This window comes from Camelus ferus, chromosome 14, assembly GCF_009834535.1.
Source record: "Camelus ferus isolate YT-003-E chromosome 14, BCGSAC_Cfer_1.0, whole genome shotgun sequence".
Taxonomy (NCBI): domain Eukaryota; kingdom Metazoa; phylum Chordata; class Mammalia; order Artiodactyla; family Camelidae; genus Camelus; species Camelus ferus.
The window spans coordinates 42279673-42300864 of record NC_045709.1 but is presented as its reverse complement, the minus strand read 5'-3'; positions in this window follow the sequence as shown (position 1 = coordinate 42300864).

Below are 21192 nucleotides of genomic sequence, written 5' to 3'. Positions count from 1 at the left end.
TTGATTTCTTCATTGATTCATTGATTTTTAAGTAGCATGTTGTTTAGCATGTGTTTGTACTTTCCCATTTTTCTTCCTGCAATTGATTTCTGGTTTCATACTGTTGTAGTCAGAAAAGTGATGGATATAATTTCTTTCCTCTTAATTTTGGTGAGACTTCTTCTGTGGCCTTGCATATGGTCTATCCTGGAGAATGTTCCATGTGCCCTTGAAAAGAAAGAATGTATATTCTTTTGTTTTTGATGGAATGTCCTGTAGATAATTGTCAAATCTAGTTAGTCTATTGTATCATTAAAACCACTGTTGTTATATTGATTTTCTGTCTGGATGATCTGTCCATTGATGTAAGTGTAAGGAGACCATTTTTGCAAATCATTGAAATGAAAAATATTTTAGTTTGTATTGCCATTTACAATTATTGTACATTTATAATTAGAAACCATTTTATCACTACAGTGTGTTTATACTTTATATCTGTTACGTTCTGTGAATCACACATACAAAACTATGACATAGGGAATGGAAAAAATATTTTCCATGTACTTTGGCAATACAACTGATTTAACCCAAGGAACCCAGCTAATTAATGGGGATGCTGAGAGAAGAACCCAGTTAACTAGGTCTTCCTAATCAGTGTTGCAGACAGTAGTCATGGTGATACCCAGTATAAGTGGTAACTGAATACACTACATTAAAAGCTATATGGTAAGTTATTTCCCCTGATTAGAGCAAACTAATCTATTTGAAAAATTAATCAATCAACGTTCCTACTCTGAAAAAAATAATTTCTTGATTAAATCAGACCATGTAAAGAAGCAACTTCAAAGTTATGCAGCACTATTTCTTATGTTCAGATCACATTTCTTCAAGTTGGCTGCCTCTAAAACTCAACAAAATTGGAGAAAATGCAAATAGTTGTGAACAGTTGTAGCACAATCATCTAATAAAAATTTAGTGTGACTATACACCAGCACATATAGTTTTTCCCATACAAGTACTTTAGAATTATTTTGATGTGACCCACTTTAAGATATAGACCAAGAGTTGGCAAACTTACTGTAGATAACCAGACTATAAATATTTTAGGATTTTAGGCCTTACGTTATCAATCACAGCTCCTCGTATCTGCCATGTTAGTGCAAAAGCAGCCACAGACAATATGATAACAAATGACTATGACTGCTCCAATAAAACTTAATTTGAAAAATTGCTGGGGACCAGATTCACCTCATGAGCTGTAATTTGCTGGCTTCTTCTATAGCAGTTTTAGTATTAATATTGCAATTAAGTCAATATTTATATTCTTTTGACTTTTAAAGTATTTTTATAAAAATTCCATATTCATCATTAATTTGCATTAGGTATAAATCATAACAGATGTCATTTTTGTACATTTTTATATTTTGTACAATTTTTATACTTTATATACTTTTTTAATGTATAAATAGATGGTAAAAAAAGTTTCTAAAATCTTAAAAGATAGTTCCTGTTTCTTTTTTCTAATTGAAATCTAAGAAGCATCTTAATTTCTCTTCCTGAAGAAGTACCAGTAGTAATATTATAATTCTGAAATACTTTTGAAAAATCTGTAATTTCACTGATGGTGATGTTTGAATCATAAATTATTAAAAGTCAATTTTGTTACGTTAAATCTCTTTGCATATGTGTATATATAAAGTATAGAGTATCTGGAATATATATGTATGTATATATTTAGTATCTATATGTTTGCATTTTAAACTTGTTCCTCTAGACATCCTATTTCTCAAAAAATATATATTCTTAAATTTGTCAGTATTTAGAACTATTCATTAACTACTAAATAGTTTAGTTTCTTATATTTTATATATATATATATATATATATGTATATGCATGTAGCAAGTTTATCAGTGAGACATTTTTGAGAGATTTCCCACTGAATAATACTGTTACTAAGTACTGACATCATCTGTAGTTTCCATACACAAAATAATGGATAGCCTCATGTGCAAAAAACATGTATTTATATACATTTATATATATGTACCTCACTGTGTGTGTATATATATGTATATGTGTGTGTATATAAAATATGTATATTTTTTCCCTAGTAAGAAAACAATGACCGTTTTTAGCACTTGTATCATACCATCAGGGACCTGTGAAAATGAAAGCAATGAGAAACATTTAAGTTCAACAAATCCAATTCTGTGTAGTATAGCATCCCTCAGGACAGCTGTCCCCTCTTCCTGAGGGGGAGATGAAGCAGAAGATCTGTAACAGGCTGAGACTGTCCAGCTGAAAGGGAACTAGAGAAGTTTTAATACAGACTCACATTTCCCTTGTGTGGTCTGGGGGTGGGCAAAGGTGGAATGATAAGTGAGAAGGGACCTCCATGTTGGTAGCATAAAAAAGAATCTCTTAATATACGTAATTTTAATAATCTCTGAAAATGAGTGGTTGCGTTTCAGCAACTAGTCTTTCCTTTAATGAGCTTCCAATTGTGAGCTCTGTGAATGTATTATATGTGCTTATATGCAACATATGTGTCTCAGTCCAACATTACCCGATATATTTGCTGTTGGAAATAGATATATGGTACAAAATTACACTTAGAGTAAAAAATGTTCTATCAACTTTATAATTTTGAAAGACCGTGTAATGATGATGAAGAAGCAAATATCTCAACCAAGAGTGCAGTCATTAAGAGAACTAAAGAAAAGCAGGTAGGCCTTCTGTGAACATTTGATCAAGAGTTAATTCCCACTCATTCTCTCACACATTTGTTTTTTTCATTACACATACCAGCATCTAAAATTGTAATTTTTTTTTTGCCTACTTACTAACTTTGTCTCCACCAGTTAATGTTAAACTTCAGAGAACTTCCTTGTTAACTTCTGCTTACAGAGAGTACAATGAATATTTGTTGAATAAATTTTTAAAGACAGCTGATCACAGAAATGGTATGAGTCTATGTGCTCTTCAGATAAGAAAATAGAAAGTTGGGATGGTTGAAAGTAGGGCTGATACAGAAACTTCCTTAGGGGTACTTACGCTCAGTCTTTCAGCTTCCTCTAAAACATATGAATTTTAAGGATATTCCTTTTGTTTGTCTTAGGAACCACAAACATAGAATGCTACAAGAGCCATGAAGAATACTGAAATATGTTAGTTGTATGGATTGCAAGGTGTGATGGTCAATTTTATGTCTCAACTTGATTAGGCAAAGGATGCCTAGATAGCTCATAAAACATTATTTCTGAGTGTGTCTGTGAATCTGTTTCCAGAATAAATTAACATATGAATTGGTAAAGAAGATCCACCCCCTATGAAGGCAGGTGGGCCTCATCCAATACATTGAGGGCCTGAATAGAACAAAAAATGCAGAACAAGGGCAAATTTGTTCTCGTTGCTTGAAGTAGGACATCGATCTTCTCCTCTCTCAGACATTGGTGCTCCTGCGTCTCAGGCCTTTGGACTTAGATCAGGATTACACCATTGGTCCCCCAGTAATCATGCTTAGACTCAGATTTACACCATGGGCTTTCCTGGTCCTCACGCCTTTGGACTTGGACCGAATTATGCCACTAACTCCCTAGTTTTCCAGCTTGCAGACAGAAGATCATGGGACATCTTGGCCTCCAAAATCAACTAGGCCAATTTCTGTAAGAAGTCTCTTCATATATCTGTTGCATCTGTATATGAATTCTCCCGAATCTGGTTCTGTGGAGAACCTTGACTAACATACAACACTTAGGAAACTGAAGAAATAAAATATATTCACTACTTAAGACAACACAAATTTGAAATTTCAAAGTATGGTAACATAAAACAAATTTTCTTGCAGCATTTGACATGCATTGGTTTTTAAACCATGTTTTGTGTTTTACATTCTGCTTTATTCTTTAACATGGCAGTTGTGCCTGTCAGTTCTGTGAAATGAATGTAAAATTGACTGTTTTGAGTATGAGTATAGTTTTAGTTGTTTTTTAATTAGTAGACAATTTTAAGCAGTTTTAGGTTTATAAAAGAATTGAGCAAAAGTTACAAAAAAATTGCCATAAATTCTTTGTTCCCCAGCCTCTCACAACATCCCCTATAATTATCAGTTTCATTAGTGTACTTTTTTACAATTAATAAGCCAACATGGATATGTTATTTGTTTATTGAAGCCCATAGTTTATATTCGGGTTCACTTTGTGTTGTACATTCTTTGGGTTTGACAAATGTGTAATTACAGGTATCCACCATTATAGCATCATAAAAAATAATTTCACTGCCCTACAAATCCCCTGTGCTCCCCTGTTCATCACAGTCTCCCTCCTGTCAGCATCTGTCATCCCCTGACCATTTTACTGTCTTCATAACTTCTCCTTTTCCAGATGCCATATAGTTGGAATCATTCATATATAGCCTTTTCAGATTGGCTTCTTTGACCTAGAAATGTGCACTTTAGGTTTGTGTCTTTTGTAGCTTGATAGCTCCTTTTTTTTTTTTTATCACTGAATATTCCATCGTATGGATATACCACAGAATTTTTACCCATTCATTTACTGAAAGACATCTTGGTTACTTCCAAGTTTTGACAATTATGAGCTAAGCTTATGTGAATATTTGTATGCAGGTTGCGTATGGATATCTAAGTTTCCAGCTTTTTTGGGTAAATGTAGAGGAGCATGGTTATTGCACTGTATGATGAGTATGATGAGTTTTTTAAGATAGAACCAAACTGTCATCCAAAGTAGTGACTCTACCATTTTTCATTTCCACCAGCAGTGAATGAGAGCTCCTTTTGTTCAACATCATTGCCAGTATTTGCTGTTTTGGGTTTTAGCCACTACAGCAGGTGCATAGAGGTATCTCAGTGTTGTTCTAATTTGTAATTCCCTAATGATATGAAAATGACTCTTAAAAATTTGATCCTGTTTGTTTGTTTTTTCTTGCAAGGAGAATTGTTCTAAGCCTGTTTATTCTAGCCAGAAGTAGAAGTTTGTCTATAATAGTCTAAGAATGTTCTTGCCAGTTTTTGGAGCTGCTTTCAGGTTTCACAATATTTGTAAAACACCCATTCTAGCTCTTATTGTACCAGATAGATATGTAATAAGATTAACCTTTCAAATGATATAGGCTAGATTAGATTTATTTGGGGATCTTCTAAGACTTTCTGGTAATTTTATTCTTAGACAAACCTTGCAGATAATAAGCTTCACTTAATTTTTTAACCTCATGTTGAATTTGTATTAAATTACAATAATATTTTAGTTTTCTTAATTGACAACTTCAGACAGTGGTTTTATATCCTAGTAGAAGATGAGACCTCTTTAAAGGGACTGCATATCAAGTTGAGTGAGATTTTCATAACCTTAAAGTTCACATATTGTGCACTATATAATTTCCAGTGCAAAGTGTTAAAGTTGAACAGCAGTAGATTTTTTTTCTCTGTGGTAAAACTGAGAATGTATTTTGGATCAAATCTCTAAGGAAAATAGCAGTATGCTATTTTTATAACTGGTTTAGAGGAAGATAGTAGATTTGGAAAAAAAAATCATGGGGGAGCATCAAACTGTGGAAAATAAAATTTGCCCACACATGGGAATATCACTGGCTCTTAAGTTTGAGCATAAAGACACCCACTTAAAAAAATCAGACACATTAATATTTCCTTCAGGAAATATGATTTTTTGTACTTAAAATTGAATGTAAATATAAAGTAGTGAGGCTTATACGGTAAATGAAAACCATCTCCACCACCAGCACTTAAATTGGACTGTTAATGCTGTTGTCATTGTTGGTTATTAAAGTCTGATATATAAAAGATCCTAACCAGATCAGGTGCTGAGTTGACCACAGTATATTTTTGGGGTCATTTATAAGTAATACATACCTAAGGATAATACACAGACATGAAAGTATGTGCAAATTTGTTCTATTAGATACAATTGATTCTCTACCTTTGTGTTCTTATAATGTATTTTTACTGCTTCTCTGGCCTCTAATTTTTAAAGATAAAATGACAAGACAAATTAAGGTGTATTTATTGCAAATAAAGTTTGTGAAATTTAAGCATATTTTACTAAGATAGCTTTTATTTCTATTATAAGAAATACTGCTTTAAACTCATTTACTTATTTTGGGTATTTCTTATATACACTATTATGTATGATTAGGTACATATAATTAGTATGTTACTCTTAAGTAATAAATAATAGAAATAATGTCACAGGTTTTAGCCTGCTACTTTTATTCAATTCCCTTACTTTGATATTTACCTAAACTATTATGTGCAAAAGTGTGTATAAGTTACAGTTTGAATTCACAGAGAAAAGCAAATACTTGTGAAATACATAGGGAAGATTAGCAGCAGAAAGAGAGGAATGTTCTAAATCTAGAGATGTATGTTCTAATTCAGTTGTGTGGAAAATTATTTTAGTTGCCTACTCCACAGTTTGATTTCCTCTCTCCACCTCATCTGCACTGATTGTATTCATTCAGTGAAAATACAGAATTTTCCAGCCTCATTTGCGGTTAAATATGGCCATGTTACTAAATTCTGGACCATGATACGAGTATGATAGATACACTATTTCCTTGCTCCATTGGAACTCTAGCTGCCATGCTGAACCATAAAAGAAAGAGTTGTGTCTGAATGGTAGCAAGTAAAAAAAAAAGAGTCTGGGGACTGAAAGCATCGTGTTGTCACCATACCATACCTGACTCACAATATCTAAATTGTATTTATATATCAGAAAATTTTTTTAATTTAAATCCCACGTGTTTGAATTTTTTTTTCTATATTGTACAGCCAAGCAAATTGGCAGATACATAGTTTTTTAAAATGCATATGAATTTCCAGAGATTCAATTTTTATACATGTTAATTGGGAGTAGAAGTACCTACTCTACCTAACTTACAGTATTGCTGTGAAAATGAAGTGAAGGAATAAAGAAGTACTACATAATTAATAAAATAGAAAACTGTACAGCTTCCTAGCGGATCTTTGAGTAACGGGCGTTTGCCAGAGTCACTCTAGACAAGTCACAGGATACCGAGGAGTCAAGTAACTCATGTAGAATTTATGCTGAATCTGCCTCGTAACAGGTGCACATCTTTCCAATTATGTTTGTGTTTTCTATCAACGTGTATTACTGCTCTTAAATAAATAAGAAGAAATATGGAGTGAGAGATGAGAGGAAAAGTAATTTATGGAAGTGAGCATGTGTTTATCATTGAGAAGATCTGCATACGTGAAAATATTATATGCCCGCACTCTCCCCATGTGATTGTAGTGACGTTTTACAAAGAGAAAATAGTCAAGAAAATACACTTCAAAGGAGAGACAAGACGTTATTAGTGTAATCTGATTTCTTCTTAAATATGTGGGATGTTTCGAGCAATGACAGTGGAAAAGGTGGTGCTGTGCCTTTTTAGAGGATTATCTTTAATCTTGGACCTTGAAAAGAGAAACATCTTAAATGTGGGTGACGATTGAAGCTCTGAATGAAACCTGAAAACCAAGTACAGGTCTTTCAGGCTGGGAGTACCAGGTTTGAATTGAGGCTGAAATTCCACCTGTAATGAAACACGCTGTCTGGAAGTGACACAGTGTTTTAGTGACATGTAAATTTAAAAGATTTTTCAGTGTACTTTTCAGGCTCTGGTTGATGACAGTGTTTGAAATGTGTGTGGTATTACACATCAAACATATCCCTTAGCTCTCTTCATGAAGACTTGTAGGTACATACATACATACTCTCTCTAAAGTTGTTTGGGTATTTTTAAGCGACTTGGCATTAGGTTTTCAGTATAGTTTCTTCTTAGCAGTTATCTGAACCAGATGTGTTTCCTGGAGAAGCTGTGAAAGATGAAGCTCAAAATTATGTCTCAGACCTTGTTGAAGAAGCCAAGATATAGCCAGGGTACTTAGTGAAGGTTTAACCTACCTGCCTCTGTACTTGTGTACATCTGGGTAAACCGGGGCACAGGAGCAATTGGTGCTGGTGAGTATTCCACAAACATGCTTACCTGTTGAGAATAGTCTGCGGACATTTTTATCCCTCTCCACCTCCAACTGATCCAGCTATAGAAATGTGGCTTATAAAGGGCAAAGAGACTTAAATTGTTTTATGAGCAGTGGTTTGAATTTTAATACCATCATTAGACTGTGGTATGTGGCTTACTGTCACTCTAAAATGTGTGTTGTAAAAAAAGAATCAAAAGCTAATAAAAATGTTAGGCAATAACTTCATCCACAGAAGGTCAGTTGTTAAGAGTACAGCAAATTGGTTAATTGTTCTCATCAAGTATACAGGTTAACTTAAGTTTGTATTGTAAATGTGACCTTCAGAGGAAAAATATCCTGAATATCTTAACAGTAACCTCTTTTTTTTTTTTTTTTAATTGTTGTTTCAGTCCTTTACATTATCATGTGAAGAAACCAGGAAGAAATGTGTTTGATATTTTAATCAAGTGATCTGTAGGATAAAATAATTGCAAGTGCTCTGTTTAAAACACATGCCAGTGTAATGTTTACCTCACCAGGGGTTTATGTAAAACACATGAAACTCTTAAGAATGACAGGATTGAGAAGCAAGGATGAATAGAAAATCATGGTCATGGGAGTAATTAATTAACATCAAAAGATTCCTTTTCTTTATTGGAAGAAAATAATTGTAAGAACATGGATACAAAATGCACTGCATATGTTTAATGATGTCAAGGTACTGAGCTTTGGTGCACAGTGCTAATGAGATATGTTTTGTAAGCACTGCAGCAAAATTTTTTTTTTTTTAGAACGTGTAACAAGGCTGCACAGAGATATTAAAAAAAAAATGGCTATTTGAATGATGGACACTAGATCTAAATTAAATCTTTCTGTCTGTAGAAGAAATTGCTCTTTTTCGTTTTGAGATTGAGATGACAGGGCCCAGCACTGGCACTAGAATTTTCTTGTGGGGTCCGTCTTTTATTTTCACAGCTCAGATGAGCTGTTAGTTGCTCTTGTTGACAATGCCTGTGGGTTCATATGAAGCCAGCTCGTCTTACTTGAGTTAGCATCTCTCTGGCTAACCTACCGTGCCTGGGTTAATTGTTTAGAGAGGCTTAGAAGTATCACAGACGGTAATAGGAAGGAATCAAATGCTGTCTCAAAACTCTGTAGAAATTGAACATTGACTTATATCTTTCCATAAGTTCTTTTGTTGTCTGATGTTATAAAGCCAGACATACTCCAGTATATACAGGAAAATGAATGGGATCATGCTAGAAGGGAAAAAAACAAAAACAAAAAAGCCAGGCAGGTAGATAGAGGCATCTCCTTCCTATAAGCAGCGAGAAGCAATAAAAAATAGATATCTCAGAGATGGTAAATGAAATCTTAGGCCTGAGATGTAAAACTGTAGAAGTTTGACTATTACAAAATATCAGTGAAATAAGGATTTAATGAACATTTTTGAATAAATAGAAACATTTATACAAAATATAAAAATATGTTAGTATTTCGAGTTTCTATATCATTGGTTTTCAAGTGTCTTACATTTTTAGAATTGGAGTTTAATACAAAGTTATGTACATTTACATGTTCTAATTAATATATTAATGCTTTACTCCCATGTTCAAAGTCAGTATGAGAGTTTTTCTCCTTGTCCATTTTGTAGGCACTGAAACTGAAATCACAAAGTTTCAGAGAATACTGGGAAGCGAATTAGGGTCCTGCCTTTAGCCCCAGGTCATCTGTTAAATATTTTTGATTATGTAGATTTAGTCAGCTTAAATCTCTGGCCCTGTTTCTATATTTGCAAAATAAAGAGGTGTAAAGAATCTGAGATTTACTGACTGCATATAATGTCAAAAGATATTACATTCTACATTATTTAATAGGATTTTCAGTCCACATCATGAAGTAAGGTCGTAGTCTTATTTTAAATGAGAAAAAAGTTAGATTCAAAGAAGTTAACTAATTTGCCTGAACTCCAGTCTGAATTAGTATCATAGGATTTTTTATATTTCAGAATGCCCAAATATTAGAATATCTAGCTATGCCCAATTCTGACTGGCAGCTAGATAAGATTTACATTTATTATTGAGCTGGAGATCCTTTTAACTTAACCTGACATAGTATCTTAAATCCAAAGGACATTTTCCAGTAACGGGAATATCTAAATTAGATAAAAGCTAAAAGCAAAATGGCTAAAAGAGGACTGTTAAGACCACGGTGCAAATAGAATGGAGAGTAACTGAAACTCCCAGACACTGATGATACCACCTATTAAAGTTGAGCATATGTATAATCTGTTACCCAGCAATTCCATGTGCACCAAGGGACATGTGCGAGAATGTCCAAAGCAGTATTATCTGTAATTCATTCAAGATGGAATATAGATCTAAGTATAATGGCATAGCAAAAGAGCAGTTCCAGCCACAAAGAGGGAGAGGATGTTTTCAGCACAAAATCGATAAAATTCAAACAGCCATCAAAAGTAGAGTGGATTGATAAATTACACTATATTCACTCTGTAGGATATTATAGTTCAATGAAATATAATGCACTTCAGCTACATATAACAGTATGAATTGGTCTCACAAACAATATTGGACACAAGAAGTCATATATAAAGGAATCTATACAATATGATTCTACTTAAGGGACAAAATCAGGCAGTTCTGAACTCTAGTGTTAGAAGTCAGTATAGCAGTTACCTTTCGGGAATAAGGAGTGGATATCGATCTGAAGGTGAAGGAGCATGGTTTCTGGGTTCCTGGAAATGGGCTGTTTCTTGAGTGATGGTTAAACAGATGCTCACTTTATGATAATTGACTGAAATCAGTATTTATGAATCATTCATGTTTGTACACAGGTCATTATTTACAATTTTAAAAAGTCAAATAAGTAGAAATAAGTCAAAAGTAAAGGTTAAACAGTGATAGTTACTTAGTAAACCTAGGATATAGATCATCAAATATTATTACTTAGCACCAGAATTCTACCAGAATTACTTGACTCCTCGATGCCACCTGACTTGTCTACAGTAATTTTGGCAAATGCCAGTTAATCAAGGTTCCCCTCAGGCAGTGGCTCACCAAGCTTTAATTAAGTGGAACTTTTTTATTCACTTCATAAATCTAGGTTATTTTGATAGTGAATACCTGAAATACAGGTCAAAAACATATCTTCTCAGTAAGTATCGTGTTTTTACTGTAATTCCTGTATTTGAAGGAAGACCTTATTATTTTATTTTTTTGTGCCTTGAAGAGAATTAAAGTGTACGTTCCTGTGATTGCAGATCACAAAAATATTGCTCCATTTGAAAAGAAAAAAAAAAGTTTCCTGACCTCTCCTTTTTAAGTTTAGTATTGCATTCTCTGCCAGAGACTCTCATCCTCTTGTATTTCTTGCTTTGTTACCCTGTACCCTCACTCAGGTATCTTTGGCATGATACTCCTGATGTCCCTTCACATTTTTCCCTAATATTAGTTTTCTGTCTTCACTATTCTCATCTCTTCTACAATCCCTGTGCTCCATTATGCTTTTTCCCATTGCCCTTCTCCGTCACCCACCAAATTAAACCCTTGTTTCCCTCCCATTGACCTTTTAAATGTGCTAGAATCTGACCCCTGCCTACACATGCCACAGATACTATCAGTGTGCTAATTAAAAAAATGGACAAATTCTAGTTATTAAAATTTTTTACATTTCTGAAGTTGTTGTCACTGTGGATGTTCCTCGTCTTCCTTGCTGCCTTTTAGCTTGTTGGTAGCAAACTCTCACAGTTTTTCTCCTGTTTTTCTGACTGATTTTTCTTAGAACTATTTTAGACATTTATCCTCTTCTTTTTTTCAGTCATTGATGTTTCTTATTATGAATCTCTTTGTCCCTCTATGATTCACCAAGTCTCCGTAAGCAGTTTCTTCCAGGTTCATGAATCCAGTGTAACTACATGCCGATGGCATCCTTCTTAGTTTGGAGTCACCTGACACAGTGATTCGTGTAGTAGTTGACAGGTCAGAGGATCTTGGAAGCAGTGGTAGGTGAGTGTAGAAATGAGCTAAAGGTGGAGATAAATTCTGTGGACTACATCTTAGTTTCAGGGTAGAATAGGTGATTCAGTTGTATTACCAGAACTGTAAGAGAGTAGGCATATTTATCCATTGCCTTGTAGGGAAATTTTAATGTTGTTAATTCTCCAGTACTTTTGTCCTATTTGCCAATAAAATTGCAGTGTCAAGAAAATCTTCAGGCAAAGATACCTAAGTGCTGGATGTTGGGCTGGCACATATGGAAATGGAAGGGGTAGAGGAAGTTGGGATGGACCAGACTCCAGATCTGTTATAGTCCTATGTACCACATAAAGTTTACACTGTTCTGTCACTCATTCTCTAAGGTAGTGGGTATTTGAACTTTAAAAGAAGATAAAGGGAAGTTTGTTGGGTCAGTCAACATTCTCTGTTGATTGATGCAGTTGATCCCAAGTCCATAATCACTATCTTTTATCTTTCTGTTACTCATTCTGATTCTGATTAGAATTACTCATTCTAATTTCCTACTCTCAGCACATCTGCTGTCCCAGGTTGCTTGCTCAGTGGTTAACCTAGATCTTTATCCCTGGGGGATCTAAGCCCCTGATGACAATGTTTTATCCAATCATCAGTGCTAAAAGTACACATTCAAGCACACACTCATGGAATCTACTGAATTTGAAAAATACTTTTGCCAATCACATTTTGAGGGAGAAACACGTGCTCCTTTCTAATAATAAAGACCTTCCCTTGACCGGGAAGTGATTCCTTTCTTTACCTACGTATCTAGATATAAGACCCCAAAATGAGCATTAGCAGTGATAGCTTTAATTTTAGTGGACTACACATTGCACCCGGTGGTGTAAGTGGTCTGTCACATTACCAGAAACCAGGATCTCTAGATCTGCAGAACCTAAAGTTGCAGAGACAGAAAACAGAAATCCTTCAGGTGACTAGTGAGTGTAAGTGATGATGAGAGGGTCCACCCCTAATTTTATCCTTTGCTTTCAGTTATCACTAGGTCAGTTGAATCATGTGAGTATTCTCATTCACGTTCAGTAGTTTTAGGGTAGGACCTGCGACTCTGAAACTCTAATAAACCTCCAGGCAAAGCCGGTGCTGCTGGTCCCTGAACCATGCTCTGGATAACAGAGCTATGAAACATAGCTCTTCCTGCTTGTTTCTAGCAGTCTGGTCCATACTATTTGGCAAGTGGCCTAAATAATTCCAGAATGATATCCTGAAAACTTGCTTTCTGGGACCATCATAGATTTCTTTTTTATTTTTTCCAGCTCTCAGCCAGTCACCAGGACTATTTGACCCATGTCTTTTATCTCTGCCTCCAAATTTTAGTTTTGGACGTTGTCATTTCTTTGCTGGGATTTTGCCACGTCCACTAAGTTTGCTTCTTGTCTCAGAATTGTCATAATACAATCTATTTTCTATGTTGCAGATAAATCTTTCTGAATTATGGTTCTCATATTCCTGATTAATACATATTCAAAAGGACCCACTTGCCCTCTGGAAGGTGTCCAGACTTCTTTCTAGCTGACAAAACCATGTATATCTATCTAACTTCCCAGTGTCCTTATGTCTCACACCTCTACAACTGTAGTTTCCAATCACAGTTTTTATTTGCTAACTATTGATAACCAGGAAGAATTGTACTTGTGAATGAGAAGCAAATAAAATGGAATAAAAGGAATACATTTCATGAAGTTTATCTTGCTAAAACTAATAGAAAAAACTTTAAATTTATTTTCAACTCATAGTTTATATGAGATACACAAGTAAAATATATTATTCCTAATTTATAGGAAAAAAGGGGATTAATAATTAATGAACTTTAATTATTTTCCTTACTTTCATAAACTAGAAAATATGTTTAAGAAGTGAAATCATTTGCTAAAATTATATATCCAGTGAGAGATTATTTTTTAAAATCCGATGAGATTCCAAATTCATTCTCTTTCTTTTATAACTGTATGCTTCCTTATACAATACAAAAAAATGCATTGGAGTTAGGTTTTTTTTTTTTTTTTTTTTTTTTGCCTTCTCTTCTATATTGTCATATTACTGGGCAATGTCTGAGCAAGGACAAATATCAGCTATTTAAACTTTATTCTTTCTACTGTACACTGTAGCCTCAAACTCTCACCATGACCTAATTTATTACAGCCCTGATCTATTTAGTATACATACTGAATTACAAACTTTCAGGAAAAAAATTACAATAGCTTTATGTTCTATTTTTTGGTTTCCCATATTTCAACAACATGAGTTCAGTACCAGTGTACTTTCCTTAAAATTTTATTTAAGACCTGCATGTCAAAAAAAATTCTCTGAATACAGATCTTTCAAACAAGACTGGTGTTTATTCTGTCATGGAATATATGTACAATATCATGTCTATGTAAAATTCATTACCTTAAGTAAATCCCTATTTCTTTATTGGTTCTTCCTATTGGTTTCCTCTTACACTGCCCTGGATGCTCTGTTTCCTGAAGATTTCTTGGTTACTGATACTGTCTTAATTTTTCAACCTCTTCAGTGGCTGTTCTCTCTAATATCTGTTTCAGGCTTGGTATTTTCTATTGCTCTTAATGTTGCAAACTTAATTTTAATGAATTTCATTCATAATGTATGACAGGAAAGCATATATAAATGATGAAAAAGGGTTTGGGCATAATTCAGATGGCAGGTGGATACTTTTAAAAGGATATTAATCAGGAAATAAGAGAATCAAAATTATATTCTAGAAAGCTTTGTCTATATGCACGGTGGAAATAGATTGGAATGTTGCAGTAGTGGAGGAAAGATCTAAGCTTGGTGTGGGAGTTTGCTGAGCTGAATATTGGGACACACAACATTGTTCATTTCATTTAAGTCTAATTGAACCACATGTCTGTGGTACTTCATTCTGAATCAGTCACAAATCTTTCTACGCTCCCTCCTGTGTTCTTAGTCTGACTATAACTGTTTCATTCTTAACTGATTGTCATCTGTGAAATGACATCACCATTATGCCAGAGAAAACATAGTCTTTCCACATTAGACAGAAAGCAACCAATCACAGAATCTGAAGAGATTCTTATATACATTAAGGCATATTTATATATATATATATTTTTTTAAATTGAAATATAGTTGTTTTATAATGTTTTGTTAGTTTGGGGTGTACAGCGACGTGAATCAGTTATATACATATATTCTTTTCCATATATATAAATTCATATATATGAATTTAGTATCCTGCAATAAACCATAATGGAAAAGATTAAGGTATATATATATATATATATATATATATATATTCTCACACACTAAGGCATATGAGGAATGGAGGAGGGGAGCAGATGTGGATTGTTTGAGGTAGGGTTTGTGGTAAGTGGAACTAATTTCCTGAACGAGTACTCATTTTCAAGCCTTCTCTGTTGCTCCTTTTTGTACAAGAAACAGCAAAAGCTAAATATAGGCAACTCTCACTTAACATCAGTGATCCATCTTGGAAATCAGATGTTCTACTTATAAAGACAATAACTTAGGTTATGTTGTTTTTAAAGTGTGCAGTTTCAACATGTTACACTCTGCATTTCGACTCAAAATCTCTGAGTAACTTCTATGAATAACAAACTCAGATTTGTAAAAAGCCACAGAAAATCAAGTGTGCTATTGCTTTAAGGTAAGGGGATTTCTAAGTGATGTAGGCTGTTGAGAAGAAAACTACCAGAACGTAGTATTCAAACTCAGACACCAGAAAATACAACAAGAAAGGCTGGCCTCTTTCCACTAGCTTTATTAATTTAAAGCCAAACCTAACATAAGAAAAAATAATTTATTGGGAAGAAACTTGGCAGTTCACAAATTAAAGGAATCTTGAAGGCCAGACTACATGAAAACTACAAAATAAGACAGCTTTGGGGCTATTTGGGTAGTCGGATCTTGTGGAGGTTGCTTTGAAGTATTTCTTTGGATAATTCAACACAGGTTCCCTTTAGACACTCTGTTCAGTGTTCAGGTTCCTGGAAGGATGAGCCTCTTCTGTATTATGTCGTGTATTCACGCTTCTGGAGCTAGTAGGAGCACTTCCCTAAATGGACAAACACTGAAGAGATTAAAAAATACAATTAAAAACATTTTCCCTACATTCTATCCCTTGGCTGTCAAACAAATGCACGTATATATACCTGCAAATACACATAATTTGCTAAATATATAATTCTACAATCAGTGCTCATGGGGATCATAGAATGTCTCCCAATCTAGGGTACAATACAAAAGTCTTATATCAGAGGCATTTGCATGAGTTTTCTAACCTCTGGGGATGTAATCTCCGATTGACCCCAATCTCTAATTTCATCTAAATAGTGGTAGAAAGAGAAATAAAAGGAAAAAGCAAAATAGTGCATATATAATATATAATAAATGCCTAGTGTGTGTGCTTGTGTGTCTGTGTGCATGTGTGTCTAGCAAGCAAGAAAATACAGCAAGAGGCTATATTTTTTCTGTAATTGATCTTTGTGACTTCTTTGCCCAATTTATTAACTTTCTTCCTGCCTTCAAATGGACCTTCAGTAGGATGGGAAATTTTGCTGCATTGGGTGAGCCAGAATCTTCGTTTCTGAGAATTGTCAATTGACTAAGCCACCCGGTAAAATTTTGCCTGATTGCCTCATTTATGCTAGGTGGCGGTGTCTGCTTCTAGTTGAGTGCAGATATAATTGTGTTTTTCCAAAGATGTTGCCCATTAATCCTAAAATACATGAATAGAAATATTCTCATCAATCACAGCAGTTAAAAGCACTTCAGTATTTGTGCTGTAATCTGACTGTCAGTAAGAACCAAGTACATTTCAACTCCTACCTCTGCTTGTTGGTTCCTGGCCCCATCTATCATGGCTTTGTTCTGAAAAGCGCTGTATATTAAACATGTGTTTATATAAAATAACACAGAATAGTACAGCATCGTATTTTTCACTTAAGTGGTTCCCTAGCCAAATAGTCAGTGGGCCATTCTACTTTTCCTATAAGGCCAACTTCTTCTGTATAAGTCAAGTATAGAATTAGACTAATGAACCCTACAGTTGTAAGCCTGTTGGCTTATATATTTTTTTTTTCAATGAACTGTCATTGTTAAAGAACATCGTGTGGAATATCATGATGTAGTGTGAGTTTCAGAGAATTCCCAGAACTGTGATGGGAACAGAGACAGGAGGAGGCAGGAACACAAGACCATACCCATAATAAGTATATTTCTAATGAAGAGTGACTAGTGCTCTATTGACAGTGGGAGGAAATACAATCTGTACTGGGTATGAAATGAGAATCGTACAGTCAAGGAAAATGCAGGAGCAGATTAATTACAATCCTAAGATACATACTTCCTCCGTGCTCTCCCCCTTCTCATTTCAAACCTATTTTTAACCTTGAGTTCCTTATATCTAGTTAAGGCATTTGGGTAACAAATAGCTCTGCACAATACGCAGGGGTGTGCCACTGTTGTAGCAGACTCCTGTATTCTGATGGGACAGTTTTCCCATTATGACACATATGTGCCTTTGTTCTTGGGTACCTACTACCTTCTGTTTGCAGGTTCAGTCAAGATTATATCATGAATATGGTGGAAAAGAAGATGACCTTTTTATGATTATATGTTCCATGTCCCTGTAACTAGAAATTTGAATTATAACTAAGGCAGTAAAATTAAGGGTCTTCTAGTACACTTGCCAAGCAAAAGGAATTGCTCATGAGGTTTTCAGTTTAAAAGAAAATAGAAAACCAAAATTTCTAAATCTGTAGGAGTTGCGTGCCAGGGAATGTACTGTGCTGGGGATCCTAGTCTTCAGTGACATTCTCTAAGACTTATTAATATCCATGGCCAGTCAGTAATGGAACGCATACCATGAATAACCATGGCTACATGTCTCTATGGTGAACATCTGTATAAAATGTATTTAGGTTAAGTAAAAGAAGGGAGTTCCACTGGTTTCATATGGAACTTTTAACTCACCATAGACTTTACTTCAAAAATAAAAGAAATCATAGTGAAACTTAAATTGTGTTTAAGGATGTCTATTTAAATTAGAGTCTTAAAATTTAAGAAATGACCAAGAACTGTATTAGGAATCACACTGTACCTGATAACGAAATAAATTTGGGTCTAAACTTAATCGGTTTTGCTTCAACAATGACTATTTTAATTATATCTATTGTAATAGTTCAATCATTAAGTCTATAAGTGGGATTTCTTTCAAGAATATCTCCAAGTTGACAGGATTCATGACTTCATGTAAAGATAGGCTCATTGAATTCCATCAGTTTTATTGAATATTTCATATAACTGCAGTTAACCTAAATGTTGGTTGTTCCTTGTTTCAAATGATTGTAGAATTTTAAATGATTAAGTGCAGAGTAACTCTAAATTCACTCATTGGTTAATACATGTAAGTGCTCAATACATTATTAATCATTGGCATCACTGATATTCATCAGATAAGGTTGATAATATAGTGAACATAACGTTTTTGATTGTGTAACAGGAATTCTTTTGAGTTCTAATAAGAATTCTACACACAAATCTTGGCTTCCTAAATTAAGGCATCTCTGTGAGCCAGGTAACTACCTAGCAAATATATTCTGTTATATATGCATTATTCTGAGTCTGTAAGATGAATTCTAGTTCTCCGTGACAAAGCCAAATAGCATAAGTAACAATTTTCCCCCCAAATGAGAAGACTTTTTGGTGAACCAACTTTACGTGTCTTGATACCACTAAGAAGCTGGAGTAGCTTATATCTAATCCTGTATATTAATAAGAATAGACTATTTGTTTTATATCTGCTAAGTGTTCCAAAATTCAAATACTTATATCACTTTTTTGGTTTTCAAAATTTAGCATGATGTAGTAGCTGAACTGAATTGTCATTTTTATTTCTCTTGCCCAAAGAGAAATATCCAGAAAGATTTTTCTAAGACCAAGAACAAAGACAGCACTGCCTGAGTTTTCCTTTTGGAGTGTTATGGTTTCAGGTTTTTATATTCAAGTCTTTAATCCATTTTAAGTTGATTTTTGTGTACATGGTGTGAAATAGTGGTCTGGTTTCATTCAGTTGCATGTGTTTGCCCAGTTTTCCCAACACCATTTATTGAAGAAACTATACTGTCTTCATTGCATATTCATTGTTCCTTTGTCATAAATTGTCCATATGTATGTGGGTTTATTTCTGAACTCTCAAATCTGTTCCATTGATTTCTGTTTATGCTTTTGTGCCAGTACCAAAATGTTTTCATTGCTATAGCTTTATAGTATAGTTTGAAACCAGGGAGTGTGTTCTTCTTTCTGAAGATTGTACTGGCTGTTTGGGTGTCTTTTTTGGTTCCATACAGATAATTTGTTGTAGATCTTTGAAAGATGCCATTGTCATTTTGATAGTGTTCACACTGAGTCTGTGTCAACTGGGGAGTATGGATATTTTAGCAGTATTAATTCTTTCAATTCATGAGCACAGAATATTTTTTCATTTTTGTGACCACTTCAATTTCTTTTATCAGTGTCTTATAGTTTTCAGTGTACAGGTTTTTCACTTTCTTGGTTATATTTCTTAGGCACATTATTTTTTGATGCAGTTGTAAATGGGATTGTTTTTTAAATTTCCTTCCTGATAGTTTGTTATTATTGCATAGAAATGCTACAGATTTATCTATATTGATTGTTGTAGAAAATACTGTGTCAGGTTGCTCAGTGGAGTGAGTCAGTTTCCAAGCCCTCCAAGCATAATAGGTGTAACTATAAATAAAGTTACTAGAAATGCATGTGTGGTTATAACCACATTATAGATTTAGTCATTTCCTAACAGAGCTCCAGGCTGATACAGCCCAGCATGGACAGAAGGCTTGGGGCAGTACCTTCTATACTGGCTCAGGCACCAAATAGTAGGTATGGAGTGCCAGTGTCTTTGTGGCTTTTTGAGAATAGTCAGCAACTTTACTGAATTCATTTATTAGTTCTAACAGTTTTTTGATGGAGTCCTTAGAGTTTTCTATATATAACATAATATCATATGCAAATAGTGACAGTTTGACTTCTTCCTTTCTGATTTGGATGCCTTTTATTTCTTCTTGCTTATTCACTCAGGCTATGACTTCTAATATTATGTTGAATAAAAGTAGTGAAAGTGATCGTCCTTGTCTTGTTCCGGATCTTAGAGGAAGTTTTAGTTTTTTGTTAGCTGTGGGTTTGTCATGCATGGCCTTTGTTACATTAGGTGTGTTACCTCTATAGTCACTTTATTGAGAACTTTAATGTAAAAGCTGTTGATTTTTGTTAAATGCTTTTTTAGATCTCTTGAGATGATCATATGATTTTTTAATTTAATTTTCTTAATGTGGTATATCAGTTTGATTGATTTGCAGAGGTTGAACCATGCTTCCATCCCTGGAATAAATCTCACCTGATCATGGTATACGAGGCTTTAAATGTATTTGGTTGACTCAGTTTGCTTATGCTTTAGTGAGGATTTTTGCATTGATGTTTACCTGTGAAAGTGGGCTGTAATTTTCTTTTTTTGTGATGTCTTTTTCTGGTTTTGGTATCAAGGTAATGCTGGTTTCCTAAGATGTGTTTGGAAAGTTTCCCCTCTCTTCAGTTTTTTGGAGGAGCTTGAGAAAGATAGGTATTAACTCTTCTTTGAATATTTTGTAAAATTTTATACTGACATTGTCTGCTTCTTTGCTTTTATTTGTTGGTAGCTTTTTTATTACTATTTCTATCTCCTTATTAGTAATTATTCTATTCACCGTTTCTATTTCTTCATGATTCAGCCTTGGAAGATTGTATTTTTAAGAAGTTTATCCAATTCTAGTTTGTCCAATTTGTTAGTTTTTACTGACAATATTTCTTTAGATCCTGGAGGGAAAACCAAGTGTGAGTTAGCCAGATACTTATCAGGATGTTAGGTTATTCAGATTTTAGTTTCCAGGACTAAATGGGAAACGTTTGGGGGGTTGGAGCTATTACTAAGAAAACTGGAACAATTAAAGTTTTTATAACAAAAGCTTCCAATTATGTCCTGTGGACAAGTCAGACAAACACTTATAGAACCTAAAGAAATAACTATATTGCCATGAAGATAAGAATACTCAGTAAAGATTTCCAAACTCTGGATAGTTTGAAAAGGGAGAAAAAGATAAATATTGGGTTT